At 43.8% G+C, this 15,024-nt stretch overlaps 1 protein-coding gene across 2 annotated transcripts in view; it reads left to right on the top strand.

Annotated features, from left to right (window-relative positions):
- The window catches only part of GFPT2 (glutamine-fructose-6-phosphate transaminase 2), a 149,482-nt gene that overhangs the window by 41,831 nt on the left and 92,627 nt on the right, over positions 1-15,024 (top strand). The gene's annotated exons all lie outside the window — the stretch shown is intronic.

Here is a 15,024-nt window from a genome sequence, read left to right as displayed (position 1 = left end):
AGGTTTTCTGTCAGGGAAAGCACTGTGGATATTGTAAAAGGTCACGTGATTGGTGATTACATTCTGTGATATTCAGTGAAAAGAAAGAAGCTGCTGTTCTAGTCCAGTGTTTCTCAACCTTTTTTTTTTATAAAGTACCACTTTAAAAAATTGTGAGTACCCCCTTTTTTTTAAAAAAAAAGGTAAGTACCCCCCAGTACCTACAGTTTTCAGACACACAAAATTTGATTCTACCATTGCAACACATTTGTTTAAACAACTTAATTGTAGCCGGGTGGGCGATGAAATTTTGGGGTGTAAAAAGTACAAAAATAATAAAACGCTGTAAAACTTAAAACAAAAATTGAGTTTTCTCCAAATTTGAGTTGTGTTGTTGTACCCCCCCAGACTACTCTCGAGTACCCCTAAAGGTACTTATACCACTGGTTTAGAAACACTGTTCTAGTCAATTATTTATATGTCAGGAAAGCCAAAGCTCTGAATTTAGATCCCCATTGTGCGAGGTGCGGTACATGTCCTCAGACACAGTTCCTTCCACAAAGACTTTACAATCTAAACAGAGAGTGGGAAAACAGCGGTACAGAGATTAAGTGATTTGCTTTGTCCACTGGCACACAGAAGGTCAGTCGCAGAGTGGGAATAGAAACTGAAAACTCAAAACCTAGGTTTGGGTTACTGGGCCAGGCCTCTCTGTTCTTGAATTCAATTGCTTTTATGTAACTAAACATAAAATCCAGATGATACCTGAAAAGGGAATAATTAGATTCACCCCCCCCCCCCCTGCCATGTTGAATTTATTTTCATGCCACAGTTTTCAAATAAGAGCAGATTTTTCTCATGTATTTGAAGTTTATAGTATTTCTGTTTTGAAATTTTTCTGGGTTTCTCACCTCTTTGTTTCATTTTTTCCTCTGCTCCCTCTTTTCCTCCCTCTTCCATTTTGCCATTGGGAGGATGGTTTGGATGAGTGAGGAAAATCTGGAAACTGAAAAATCTTCATGTTTAGGTTCCATTAAAAAAACAACAGTTATTTGAAGAAACCCGTGGGATATTTGGTGACATTTTTCTTTGAACAACGGGTGTTTTTTGGTTTTTGGTTAAAAATATTTTGATCACAAATTTTTAATTATTGCTAATACAACTAAGGCTATGTCTAAACTGCCGAGTTCTATTAGAAAAAGTTATGCAAATTGCGAACCTTTTTCCATTTTTTTTTTGGAAGAGGCTTTTCCGACTTTTGGTCCATCTACATGGGCCCAAATGTCAGAAAAACCTCCTCTTTCGGAACATCCCTTATTCCTCATACAATGAGGAAAACAGGGATGCTGAAAGAACGCGTCCACTTTTTCAGAAACTGTTCGGAAAAAGCGGAAGTGCTCCTTGGATGCAGCAGAGCTTTTCCAGAAAATTTCCAGTATCCCGGAAAAACTCCGCAGTGTAGACATAGCCAAACATATGTGGGATACCGTTACAATTGCATGCCCGGCTATTTTTTAAATTCCTTATGTGTGTGAGCTGTCATCTTTTCTAGTTCTGGAAGTATATTAGATCACCTCATCATCACTGCTTTTCCAATGGGACTCAGTTTCACTCAGAACCTAGCCTTAGCATTCAGGTGCTTCAGATAGCATGTAAAGATGTTTTGCCTCTAATAATATAATTTGATCAAATTAGTTTATTTGCCTGCAGGACTTCCTATCTAATTCTAGCCAGAAATACACTTATTGAGCAGTTAGTTCATGCATATCGGAGCTAATTTAAAAGCTATTAAAGTACCCAAAGTTTTTCCCTTAGAAAGTGGATGAAACTGCACTTATTCAGAATGAGAAAATTAAATTAAGTAGTGAAGAAAGAAAGATGGAAAACTATTTTCCTTTAAAAAAAAATAGGGGGAAAGCACTAATACTTTGCTTTTAATATATCACCTTTCATCTGAGGGTCTCAAAGACCTTTGCAGAGGTGGATAAAGTGGCCATGTACCTGGTGGTTGGCATATGTGCGCGTTGTCCATCATTGGCATTTATTTTTTATAACTACAAGTGCAGCTCTGAAAACTGATTTAAACTAGAGAAAATGCCATGCGTTTAGAGGGAAATTTAAAATGCATTGTGCTGTTACTGCTAACTTCTATTTTTGTTGGCTGAGCGTTGATCTGTGATGTTTTAGTAGCAGGATTCAGGGGGCAGTCACAGTAGCCTGCTGCTATCTCTTTTGAAACTGGCCCCTATACAAGTGAGGAAGAAAGTTAAATTAAACTTCTTAACTTTATGACAAAGCTCAGAGGGTAGGTGCGAAGAAGAACCAGGCGATTGTACAGAAGATGCTGTTCTTCCCCTTCTCCCCCACTTAGCAGGAGGGAAGAACACTCTGTACATTCAAAGACACATGGAGTGATCATTTTTGCTTATCTAAGTCTGTTCAAGTCTTATCAACAGCCTCTCAAGTTTAGATCACCTTGGGAACATCCTGCAAGCGTCAGATGCTCTGGGGAGGTTTGCACTACCAACCCTTTGTTCTTTCCAGCAATCTCAGGAATGAGATACGTCTCAAGATGCCAACCTTCAATAAACAAATTCAGGAGGTTCCCGTTTAAACCTCTGTCACGCTTTCCGCTGCATCTTTCTCTTGGTTGGACCAAGCACCCAGTCATCCCATGACTTGGCTTCCTGCTCTAACAGGAAATGTAGAGGCATCAGCTTGAGACAGATTTTTCATTGTTTAGCACCAGCAGCTCCCCTTGACTTCAACAGGGAGCTGCTCAGCACTTGTGAATATCAACTTCTTGGTCCCTTCCTCAGTGATCACGTGTCCATAGTCTGCTTGTCCAGATGCCCTGTGAGCGAGCTCTTAGCCCTGGTTTACACTAGGACTTGATTTCAAAATACCTGCCCCATGGTTGAATGTATAAGCGGAGCATCCACACTACCAAGCCTGTTATTTCAAAATAACAGGACACAGAATTCGAAATCTGTGCTCCTGCTTTTCATCAGGAGGAACGCTAATTCCGAAATAATTATTTTGAAATAACGGTAGTGTGGATGCTCCGCTGCCGTTATTTTGAAATAAGTACTCCCCAGTGCTTCCTGGGGCTCTAAGTCTGAGGTAGTACATCCACATGACCAGAGCCTGCTTCGGACTAATTTTGATGCTTCCCTGTAGTGTGGACATGCTAGTTTGAATTTGTTAAATCAGGAGTTAAGTCGAATTTAGTAATTTTGAAATACTGTACACGTAGCCTCAAGGTTCTGCAGCATATGTATGAATCTTCCTGCAGCACATTATCTTTTCTCAGGACTGTACTATTGCCTGTGTAGTCTACATGCTTACAGGGCAGCTCCTTTTGCTCAGGGCTCTCAGGATGTAGGTCACAGAGAAGGAAAATAGGTTAATGTATCATCAGGCTACAGTTGAAACTAATCTCCCATTTCTCTCCCAGCCCTTCAACTGCCAGGCAATTATTTGGGTCCAAGCAGGAGCGACGGGTATCTGAGGCAGGGGAAGGCACTGCCTTCCCAAACTGCCAGCCTGGCCTCACCCATACTCCATCCCCAGAATGCCTACAGTATGCATACTGGGAGCAGAGTGTTGCTGCTCCCGAGTGCCCGCCCAATCTGGGACCGGGGAGGCTGGGGCTGCACGCTGCCCCACCTTTCTGTGGTGCTGGGGAGAGGGACAGTTTGGCTCTCATAGGGGGCAGGGCAGAAGGGGTGGGGCTGGGGTGGAGCTGTGGGATTGCCTTCCCAACCGCTACCTTTGCCCACCACCCATGGGTCCAGGGCTACTGAATTTAACCAAGAAGGGAGGGGAGGCTGCATTACCTGAGTGGGAACTGAACCCAGGCCATAGCAATGAAAGTGCTCTATCCTAGCCACTAGATCACCAGGGAGACAGAGCTAGCCTCACCCACTCTGTCAGGGATTTAGCCTGTGCTGGAATCCTTTACACATCCCTAGCAGGCGGGTGGGTGGATATCCGTAAGAGCTGCTTTAGTCTGTATCAGATTTAAGGCAAACCTCACTCCCAAAGCAAGCTGAGGTGTTTTCAGTGGCCTACTGGGTGCCTCAGTAAGTCTAGGTTACCTCAGGAGCTGGCTAACCCCTCTTGCTTTGTCTGTATGCACTGGACATGGGCAGTCAATTGTGATAAAGGATTTTCCGGGGAAGGGAGTGTTGAAATGTTCATGTTCTTTTCCTTGTAACTGTCCAAACAGACTGGCCACCCCGGCAAGCTGTAGGAGAAAGAAGCAAACCTGATATGAACCAGTCTTGTGGGAAAACCTCTTCTCCATCCCCTCAAATGGTGATCTGGTGAGACTCACAGCACACCAAGGAATCCATTCAGACAGCCACACATAGCCGGGGTGGGATGCAGAGATCCAACTGCAGGGACTGAATGGTCTGTCCAATCCCAAAAGGGGCCATCCATCCCCAGAGAGGTCTGACACAGGAACCAGTTGGCTTCCAGGCCCTTCCCTCCCCGAACTAGCCCAGTACCGCATTACTCAAGGCGACAAAAGTTTCAGAGGGGTAGCCGTGTTAGTCTGTAATTAAAAAAAAAAAGAATAGTTCTGGAGCACCTTAGAAACTAACAAAAAATGTAGATGGTGTCATGAGCTTTCATGGGCACAACCCACTTCTTCAGATGAATGGATTTAAGGGTCCAAGGTACAAATAAATAGCAGAGAAAAAGCGGGGGTGGGTAGGGAAAGAGAAGGGAAAAAATATTGTCAATTAGAATGTCCATGCTAAATGAGGCTAAATTAAAAACATAGTAAGAGACCTAAAAAAGAGTCACCGTGGCATAACTACCATGTAAAAGAAGCAGTGAGGGGCAAAAAGGCATCTTTCAAGAAGTGGAAGTCCAATCCTAGTGAATAAGAAAAGCAAAAAAAAGATTTTGAGGAACAGCTAGCCAAAAACTCAAAAAGAAATAGCAAAATGTTTTTTAAGTAAATATAGAAGCAGGAAGCCTGCTAAAAAACCAGTGGGTCCCCTAGACGATTGAGATATAAAAGGAGCAATCAAGGATGATAAAGCCATTGCAGAGAAACTAAATGATTTCTTTGCTTCAGTCTTCATGGCTGAGGATGTTAGGGAGATTCCTAAATCTGTGGGTAATCAATCCAGGACAGTTCCTCAGATTCAAGTGTTATTAGAGGAGGTTTTGGAACAAATAGAAAAACTTAATGTTAACAAATCACCAGGACCGGATGGCATTCATCCAAGGGTTCTAAAAGAACTCAAATGGGAAATTGCTGAACTATTATCTGTGATTTGTAACGTATCCTTTAAATCGGCTTCCATACCTAATGACTGGAAGGTAGCTAACGTGACACCAATGTTTAAAAAGGGCTCTAGAGGTGATCCTGGCAATTACAGACTGGTAAGTCTAACTTCAGTACTGGGCAAATTAGTCAAAACAATAGCAAAGAATAAAATTGTCAGGCACGTAGAAGAACATAATTTGTTGGAAAAAAGTCAACATGGTTTCTGTAAAGGGAAATCCTGTCTTACTAATCTGTTAGAGTTCTTTGAAGGGGTTAACAAACATGCAGACAAGGGGGATCCAGTAGATATAGTATACTTAGATTTTCAGAAAGCCTTTGACAAGGTCCCTCACCAAAGTCTCTTGTGTAAATTACATTGTCATGGGATAAGAGGGAAGGTCCTTTCATGGATTGAGAACTAGTTAAAAGACAGGAAACAAAGGGTAGGAATAAATGGTAAATTTTCAGAATGGAGAGGGGTAACTAGTGGTGTGCCCCAAGGGTCAGTCCTGGGACTGATCCTTTTCAACTTATTCATAAATGATCTGGAGAAAGGGGTAAGCAGTGAGGTGGTAAAGTTTGCGGATGATACTAAACCGTTTAAGATAGTCAAGACAGAAGGGCTACGTCTACACTGGCCCCTTTTCCGGAAGGGGCATGTAAATTTCACGAGTCGTCGTAGGGAAATCCGCGGGGGATTTAAATATCCCCGCGGCATTTAAATAAAAATGTCCGCCGCTTTTTTCCGGCTTTTAAAAAAGCCGGAAAAGAGCGTCTAGACTGGCCCCGATCCTCCGGAAAAAGTGCCCTTTTCCGGAGGGTCTTATTCCTACTTTGAAGTAGGCTTTTTTTAAAAGCCGGAAAAAAGCGGCGGACATTTTTATTTAAATGCCGCGGGGATATTTAAATCCCCCGCGGATTTCCCTACGACGACTCGTGAAATTTACATGCCCCTTCCGGAAAAGGGGCCAGTGTAGACGTAGCCAAGCAGACTGTGAAGAACTTAAAAAAGATCTCACCAAACTGAGTGACTGGGCAACAAAATGGTAAATGAAATGTAATGTGGATAAGTGTAAAGTAATGCACGTTGGAAAAAATAACCCCAACTATACGTACAGTATGATGGGGGCTAATTTGGCTACGACAAATCAGGAAAGAGATCTTGGGGTTATCGTGGATAGTTCTCTGAAAACTTCCACACAGTGTGCAACGGCGGTCAAAAAGGCACATAGGATGTTAGGAATTATTAAGAAAGGGATAGAAAATAAGACACAGAATATCTTACTGCCCCTGTATAAAACTATGGTACGCCCACATCTTGAATACTGTGTACAGATATGGTCTCCTCACTTCAAAAAAGATATTTTGGCCTTAGAAAGGGTTCAGAAAAGGGCAACTAAAATGATTAGGGGTTTGGAACGGGTCCCATATGAAGAGAGATTAAAGTGACTGGGACTTTTTAGTTTAGAAAAGAGGAGACTGAGGGAGGATATGATAGAGGTATATAAAATCATAGTGGTGTGCAGAGGATTAATAAAGAAACGTTATTTATTAGTTCCCATAATAGAAGAACTAGAGGACACCAAATGAAGTTAATGAGTAGCAGGTTTAAAACTAATAAAAGAAAGTTCTTCTTCACACAGCGCGTAGTCAACCTGTGGAACTCCTTGCCAGAGGAGGCTGTGAAGGCTAGGACTATAACAGAGTTTAAGGAGAAGCTAGATAATTTCATGGAGGTTAGGTCCATAAAAGGCTATTTGCCAGGGGATAGAAATAGTGTCCCTGGCCTCTGTTTGTCAGAGGCTAGAGAAGGATAGCAGGAGACAAATCGCTTGATTATTGTCTTTGGTCCACCCCCTCTGAGGCACCTGGTGCTGGCCACTGTCGGCAGACAGGCTACTATGCTAGATGGACCTTTGGTCTGACCCAGTACGGCCATTCTTATGTTCTTATGTTCTAATAGAGTGGGCTCTAAGTACCCGGTAGACCGAACAGCACACACTCCTCATGCCTTAAGAACTTTCCCTTCTCATCATGACCCAATGAAGGCTCTATCTCAGTGGTAGGCAACCTGTAGCTTGAATCATAAAATCATAAAACTGAAAGGGACCTCAAAAGATCATCACGTCCAGTCCCCTGCTCTCACAGTAGAACCAAGCCCCATTTAGATCATCCCTGATAGATGTCTATTTAACCTACTCTTAAATATCTCCAGTGATGGAGATTCTACAACTTCCCTAGGCAATTTATTCCAGTGTTTAAACACCCTGACAGTAAGGAAGTTTTTCCTAATGTTCAACCTAAACCTCCCTGGCTGCAGTTGAAGCCCATTGCTGCTTGTCCTATCATCAAAGGCCAAGGAGAACAATTTTCCCCCTCCTCCCTGTGACACCCTTTTAGATACCTGTCAGTCTTCTCTTTTCCAAACTAAACAAGACCAATTCCTTCAGCCTTCCCTCAAAGCTCATTTTTCCTAGACCTTTCATCACTTTTGTTGCTCTTCTCTGGACCTTCTTCAATTTTTTCACATCTTTCTTGAAATGTGGTGCCCAGAACTAGACACAATACTTCAACTGAGGCCTAATCAGTACAGAATAGAGCAGAAGAATGACTTCGTGTCTTGCTCACAAAACTCCTGTTAATGCATCCCAGAATCATATTTGCCTTTTTTGCATATTTAGTTTGTGATCCACTATGACCCCTACATCCTTTTCTGCAATACTCCTTCCTAGACAATCATTTCCCATTCTGTATGTGTGAAACAGATTATTCTTTCCTAAATGGAGTACTTTGCATTTGTCCTTATTAAACTTCATCCTATTTGCCTCAGACCATTTCTCCAGTTTGTCCAGATCATTTTGAATTATGACCCTATCCTCCAAAGCACTTACAATCCCTCCCAGCTTGGTATCATCTGAAAACTTAATAAGTGTACACTCTATGCCTTCATCTAAATCGTTGATGAAGATATTGAACAGAACCGGTCCCAAAACAGATCTCTGTGGAACCCTATTTGTTATGCCATTCCAGCATGACATTATGTTCTTTTCCTTGTAAGCCATTAATAACTACTCTCTGAGAACAGTTATCCAGTCAGTTATGCACCTACTTTATAGTAGCCCCATCTAAGTTGTATTTGCCTCATTTATTGATAAGAATAAATGTGAGACCATATCAAATGCCTTACTAAAGTCTAGGTATACCACATCCACTGCTTCTCCCGTATCCACAAGACTTGTTATCCTAGCAAAGAAAGCTATCAGACTGGTTTGACATGATTTGTTCTTTTCAAATCCATGTTGGCTGTTATCTATCACCTTATGTTGAGGGCCACATGTAGTCCATGGGGGTTCTATGTGTGGCCCACGAGACATTTTGTTTACATTTTGTATCTGTGTGTGGCCTACTACAGGATTGCCAGATTCTGTTGGTTTCTGTCTGAGTGGTTTTTTTCCCTACCGGTATTACTGAAGTGATATGCACCTAAAGCGAGGGCATGTGAAGTGAGGTGTGCACTGATTGCACACTGCACTGACTGTGAGAGCCGTGCGCACCTTCTGCAGCCAATCACAGCGCTGCTACGGTTCAAGCGGCACCCCCGCAAATTCAAGGGATGCAAGTACAGTTAGTATAACTACCCTATCCTAGGAGACTGTCTTGGGTATAACAGTCTCGCAGCTTACTGAGATGAAGAAGGGCCACTTATGTGGCCCACTGCCTGGCCTAGGATGCCCATCACTGCTCTATCTGTTCCCTGCCTGTTGACCACAACCTCTGCTGCAGTGGTGGGGGGAAGGAGGTATTTATACGCTTCGGCATTTGTCTTAGCAACTCTTACTAGTCTCTCCTCCATTTCTCTTCCCTCACTCTCCTAGGCCTGTTTCTCCTCTTTTTCAGACCAGCCAGGTAGTCCTGCTGCTGTAAAGAGAAATGGGACCACACATAAAGAAATATGCTCCATCTGTCTCTTTCCCTGAGAGGCAGCCTTGCATTTGGAGGGGGAGGGGGAGAAAGAATTGTGAATAGGCTCTTTCACTCCTTCCAACCTGCCTGGAGCCAGGAAGCGTCAGCTGCCAGTGGAGCGAGAGGTTGCGTAAAAGATCCAAAGAAAGTTATTGAAACTGAATAGAAATTGAAACTTGTTTGAGCTGAAATTGTCCCTTAGTTGCCTTCCCCCCTCCCCCCCATCACTATCAGAACAATGCTAAAAGAGTTTCTACCTGCATTCTCTTGCCCTGGGGAAGGGTCGTATAACTCCTATTAAGGATGCTGTCTGGAACACTGTGTTTGCCCTTTTTCCTTCCTGAACACAACCGCCCTTCATGAAGTTTAAACTGAGAATAACTGAAACACCACACTGATCCGTGTGTGCTTTTTATCCTTCAGAGCATGTTAGTATCATTTACTGCACTGTTGTGACTAAGTGAGCCTCTCATGGTGCTGCCTGATGTAAAATGACAAAGTCTAACACTTACAGGAAATTATTTCCAGTTGCTCTCAAGCAAGTGAAATGACTCCAACCAAAACCCACATTTGTGTTACCTGAGTTCTAGCCATCCATAAAGCAATCAGCTCACCAAGCGTGCAAAGCTGAGTGACTTCCAAGACCACTTTACGAGCTGATAACTGGGTGCATTATATTGAATTACCAACACTGCAAAGTTGATTTAGGATTATGAGGAGCACTGAATGGGAAAATTAAACAGCCTGAGTTCCAAATGTGCTCTAAGATCAGTTGCCGATTCTGGATCTTAATTCGCATTTCCACAAGCACCAGTCCTCCTTTAATTAAAAAGAAGGAACAAATTCCACCATTCGAAAATGTTGACTGTCAGAATGAGGAGGAACATCTGTCCTATATTAACTGAACATGCTTTGGGGTTTTATTGGCCCAAGATGCCTCCATTTTACGATTCAGGGCTGTAGTTTTATTATTATTAAGAGTGCAGCAAATTATACTAATTCAAATGAAAAAACAACAAATGGTCTGGTAGCACTTTATAGACTAACAAAACATGTAGATGGTATCATGAGCTTTCGTGGGCACAGTCCACTTCTTCAGATGACCGGAGTGTTGGATGTCTAGGATCAAAATAAAGAGGGGAAATGGGAGGGGGGATGGAAGAAGGGAAAATTGGGAGGGGGGAACAAAAAAAGGCAGTGGGTAAAAAATGTATCAAGGGAAAGTCGAGCTGGAAAGCAATATTGGAGAGATCTTGAAGATCTAACAATCTCCATTCCACTTCCTTCTGCAGTTAAATACAAATATATGTGCTATCTCTAACTGTCCTACTAAGAAAAACTTAAACAACAAATAGTCTAGAAGCACTGCAAAGACTAACAAAACATGTAGATGGTATCATGAGCTTTCATGGGCACAGCCCACTTCTTCAGATGAGAAGAGTGTTGGAAATCCAGATCCAAGAATAAATAAGGGAAGGAGGAATGGCGGGGGAGGAGAAGGAAAAAATGGAGAGGAGGAAGAAAAAAAGAGACAATGAGTAGATACGCTATAGAGATTAATTTCTCTTAAATCCTTCCACAAAGCCTGGATTTATCCCCTGATGGCTTATTCCCTTCCCAGAATTCAAGAGGCAGTGCATCTCCTGGTGTTTCTTAACGCTGGTGGAAATACAAACAAAGCAGTCCCCAAAAAGGAATTTGAACTTTTCCCCAAAAACAGTCAATAGCAGTGGTTCCAGATGATAATGTGCTCTAAAGACCAATGGCTCCTTTGGGAGCAGAAACACTGAGGGTTTGCAACAATGCATCAGCTTCATAAAATGACCCACAGTCATCAGCAAAGATGCCAGGGCTACACCTCTACAACAACAGTCTCCCGGAAAGGATTTAAGCTTCATGGAAGAGTGTGTGCATTCTGCGTAAAACAGTCACTTTCCTTGACTGTTTTATTTAACTGTCTCTTGATTTTCTGTTCGGCTGCCTGGAATTGGCCTTTCATTTACACATGAAATTTATAAAAGGTCTGAGTGTAAGAGATTTGGACAGAAGAGAGTAGGTTAGGAAACCCTGGCAGAGATATAATAACTAACGTCTTTGAAACCTGGAGCTCTTCACGGTTGCATAATCATTTATGTACCTAGAGTGACTGTTACTAGCTTGGATCATTGATTGGAGAAACAGGCCAGAGCACTAAGAATTGTTCTGTGTCCAACGAATCAGATTCCTTCAGAAAACATTGTGTTCACAGATGGGATTGATCAAGTAAATGGAGCCACTGCTCTGTTTCTTGTCCAGGGGCCTGATCCAAAGCCAATAGGAGTCTTTCCCTTGATTTTAAGACACTTTGGATCAAGCCCCTAATCAAGACAGCCTAGATTTTCGCACTGGAATCAAGTGTATTGAATTTCACTGGACACCATTTTAAACTTTGCACGTTTAAGGCTTTGTGTGACTGGACAGAGGGTTACTAGAATGAACAGGGACTACACATAGCATCCACTGGAAAAATAACCTTAGTTTCATCTAGCCCCGTCGCTTCTCCTGCCCCCTTCCACCAACAAACATTTTGATGCTAGATCCTTTTCCAAGAAATTCACTATTCAGCCACAGAAATAAAAGTCCAAGGGCCAAAGTCTGCTGTGACTTATATTGCTGCGGTTGGCCAGGGCATAAATCAAGGAAGCATGTTGCCCAAATAATAAGGGATAAATCCTCCCAGCCCACAAAAATGTTTTAGTTAGAGATGGACTGAACTGGGCAGTAGTCCAGAGCTGTGCTCACTGAGACCTGGTCCTTTTTAAAAATTGTTTCAATTGGGGTCCATTTCTAGTTTCCCTGTTGCAAGTAACACACTGGGGAGCAGGAATGGGAGTAACGGGCAGTGTTCCCTGCAAGCTGGGAGCTTGTGCGGCCACTCTGAAGAGATTCTAATGCCACCCAGCTGATTAGCAGGGTGCCCACAGTGAGTTTTGTGTTCCTAGTGGTGGTGCACATCTGCATATAAAATGTATTCCACTCACTCAGAGAGAAAAAATCTGCACCTGGATGGAAAAGATTAGAGGGAACATTGGTGGTGGGGCTCTGGATTTGAAGGGAGCTCTGATAAGGATCAGGCCCAATGTCTGTGAAGGGCTGATCATATAGAATGGTGTTTCCCAACCTTTTTTTATAAAGTACCCCTTTCTCAAAAAAAAATAAATTATAAGTTCCTCTTACGAATTCCCCAGCAGGGTTTGCGTCTGCACCTTGATTTACCCCCTTTGTGCTCAGTATTAGTTACGTAGTTTATTTAATTCTGCAGTTCACAGGCAATTCTGGGAGAAGATCCGCCCTCCCAAGGCGGGTTTTAGATCTTGGGCGGTCAGGGAAGGGGGTTCGGGCCCGCCCTCGCTCCGAACCCCAACCCAGGGCCCTAAGGCAGGGACCCATGTCCCTACCTAGCGGAGGAGGTTGTAACCCCTAAACTCCCCCGCTCACGGGGTCCACGCCCCTGCCCTGGGCCACTTCTTCCCCAGTGTTGCGTCCACGACTACCCAGGGGACCCGGGTTAAAGCTCACCCAGGGTGTCTCCGTAGATCCTGCTCCCATAGACTCCGGTCTCCGGCCGCTTGTGCTTCTCTCCCACATCTTCCCCCCCCCCCCCCCCCCCGGCTCACGGAGGCCCCTTTTCAAATTCCCCTCCTGGCTCTTTATGATGACGTCCCCAATGACGTCATCCCCATATGTCCCTTCCTGGTTCTTGGGGATGACGTCCCCGATAACATCATCCCCGTGCATCCCCGGGGCCCGACGGGATGTCTCCCCCGCTCTGCCACTCTCCTGGGACTCCGCCGTTCCCTGAACGGGGTTCCCCATGGCTCTCTGTCCCTGCTCCGCAAACCCCCCACTTCTCTGCTTCTGTGTTTGAGAGGGGGTTTCAGTGCGGGGCGGAGGCGCCCTATCACAGTGCCCCATTTATATATATATATATATATATATATATATATATATATATATATATATATATACACACACCCGCAGTACCTACAGTTTTTAGACACAAATTTTCTTTCTACCATTGCAACATATTTGTTTAAACAACTTAAAGGGCAATAAAATTTTTGGGTGTAAAAATAATAAAGCGCTGTAAAACTTAAAAGATAAATTCATAAGAACATAAGAATGTCCATACTGGGTCAGACCAAACCTACATTCTTTAGCCATTACTAGAAAACAGGATCAAAGACAAGCCTGAGTAAACAAAGGTGGCTCCTTTGCATTTCCCTGACTTGTGGTAGGTGCACAGTTAGTCTGGACTTACAGAAAGTGAAAGGACTTGTAACTGGAAAAGGAAGCAATGGCGTTACTGTTCTATATCAGTGTTTCTCAACCAGTGGTACAAGTACCCGTAGGGGTACTTGAGAGAAGTCTGGGGGATACGTCAACACAACAGAAATTTGGAGAAAACTGAAGTGAAAGTTCTTTTTCACACAGCGCATAGTCAGCCTGTGGAACTCCTTGCCAGAGGAGGCAGTGAAGGCTACGTCTACATTGGCCCCTTCTAAAAGCCGGAAAAAAGCGGCGGACATTTTTATTTAAATGCCGCGGGGGATATTTAAATCCCCCGCGGATTTCCCTATTACGACCTCTGAAATTAACATGCCCCTTCCGGAAAAGGGGCCAATGTAGACGTAGCCTTATAGTTCTAGCCTTCACCGCCTCCTCTGGCAAGGAGTTCCACAGGCTGACTATGCGCTGTGTGAAAAAGAACTTTCACTTCAGTTTTCAGTTTTCTCCAAATTTCTGTTGTGTTGACGTATCCCCCAGACTTCTCTCAAGTACCCCTACGGGTACTTGTACCACTGGTTGAGAAACACTGATATAGAACAGTATCGCCATTGCTTCCTTTTCCAGTTACAAGTCCTTTCACTTTCTGTAAGTCCAGACTAACTGTGCACCTACCACAAGTCAGGGAAATGCAAAGGAGCCACCTTTGTTTACTCAGGCTTGTCTTTGATCCTGTTTTCTAGTAATGGCTAAAGAATGTAGGTTTGAGAGTGATGGGTGGGTCAGCATTTCAATTAGATTTTTTTCTGGCAGACTAGATAGTTCACATCTATTGTGATTTCCCTCTGTTCACCCTCAGGTACCTAACTGTAAACAGAAATACTCTGGAATAAGGACCCCCAGGGATGCACTCCTGTAATAAGCTAACATAGGTGTAGTAATTTAACAGTGTTCCTGGGCTGCTTCTATAAGTACTCTGGGTCCTGCCAGCAGAGATTTATTTTATGCATACCAAGGAACTAAATTGTTTCTTTGGAGCCATGTCCGGCTATGGTGAAATAATGACCCCACGGATGATGCAGGTTTTAGTCAGGGATCTGGGCTACCAGGACTGCTTACTCATACGGTGTAATGTCCAAGTCTACTTTTTGTGCTTCCGTGCCTGGGACCAAATAGAGCCAGCGTGTAAGTCAACATATTGTAGAAAATACGGCTGATTCTTAACCCTATACATATCACAGTCATGGGTGTCTGGTGGCTTAGGCAAGGGAAGACATTGCCTTCCCAAACTGCCCCCCCAAAGCCCACTGTAGGTGTTCTGGGGGTAAAGTGTTGCTGCCCCAATCGCCTGCCCTCCCCCTGCTTAGGGCGGTTCATGCCACACTGCTGCCTCCCTCCCCGCTGCTCCTAGGGGCAGGGAGGCTGGAGCCATGTGGCTGCCTCCCTCCCCCCTTCTCCTGAGGGCAGGGAGGTTCAGGCCGGCTCAGGCCACGGCCTCCACGCTGCTCCGGGAGTCTGGGGAGGCTCAG

This window comes from Pelodiscus sinensis, chromosome 17, assembly GCF_049634645.1.
Source record: "Pelodiscus sinensis isolate JC-2024 chromosome 17, ASM4963464v1, whole genome shotgun sequence".
In the NCBI taxonomy this organism is placed as follows: Eukaryota; Metazoa; Chordata; order Testudines; family Trionychidae; genus Pelodiscus; species Pelodiscus sinensis.
Note: the sequence above shows the minus strand (reverse complement) of the source record. Positions and strands in the feature narration are given on the sequence as shown.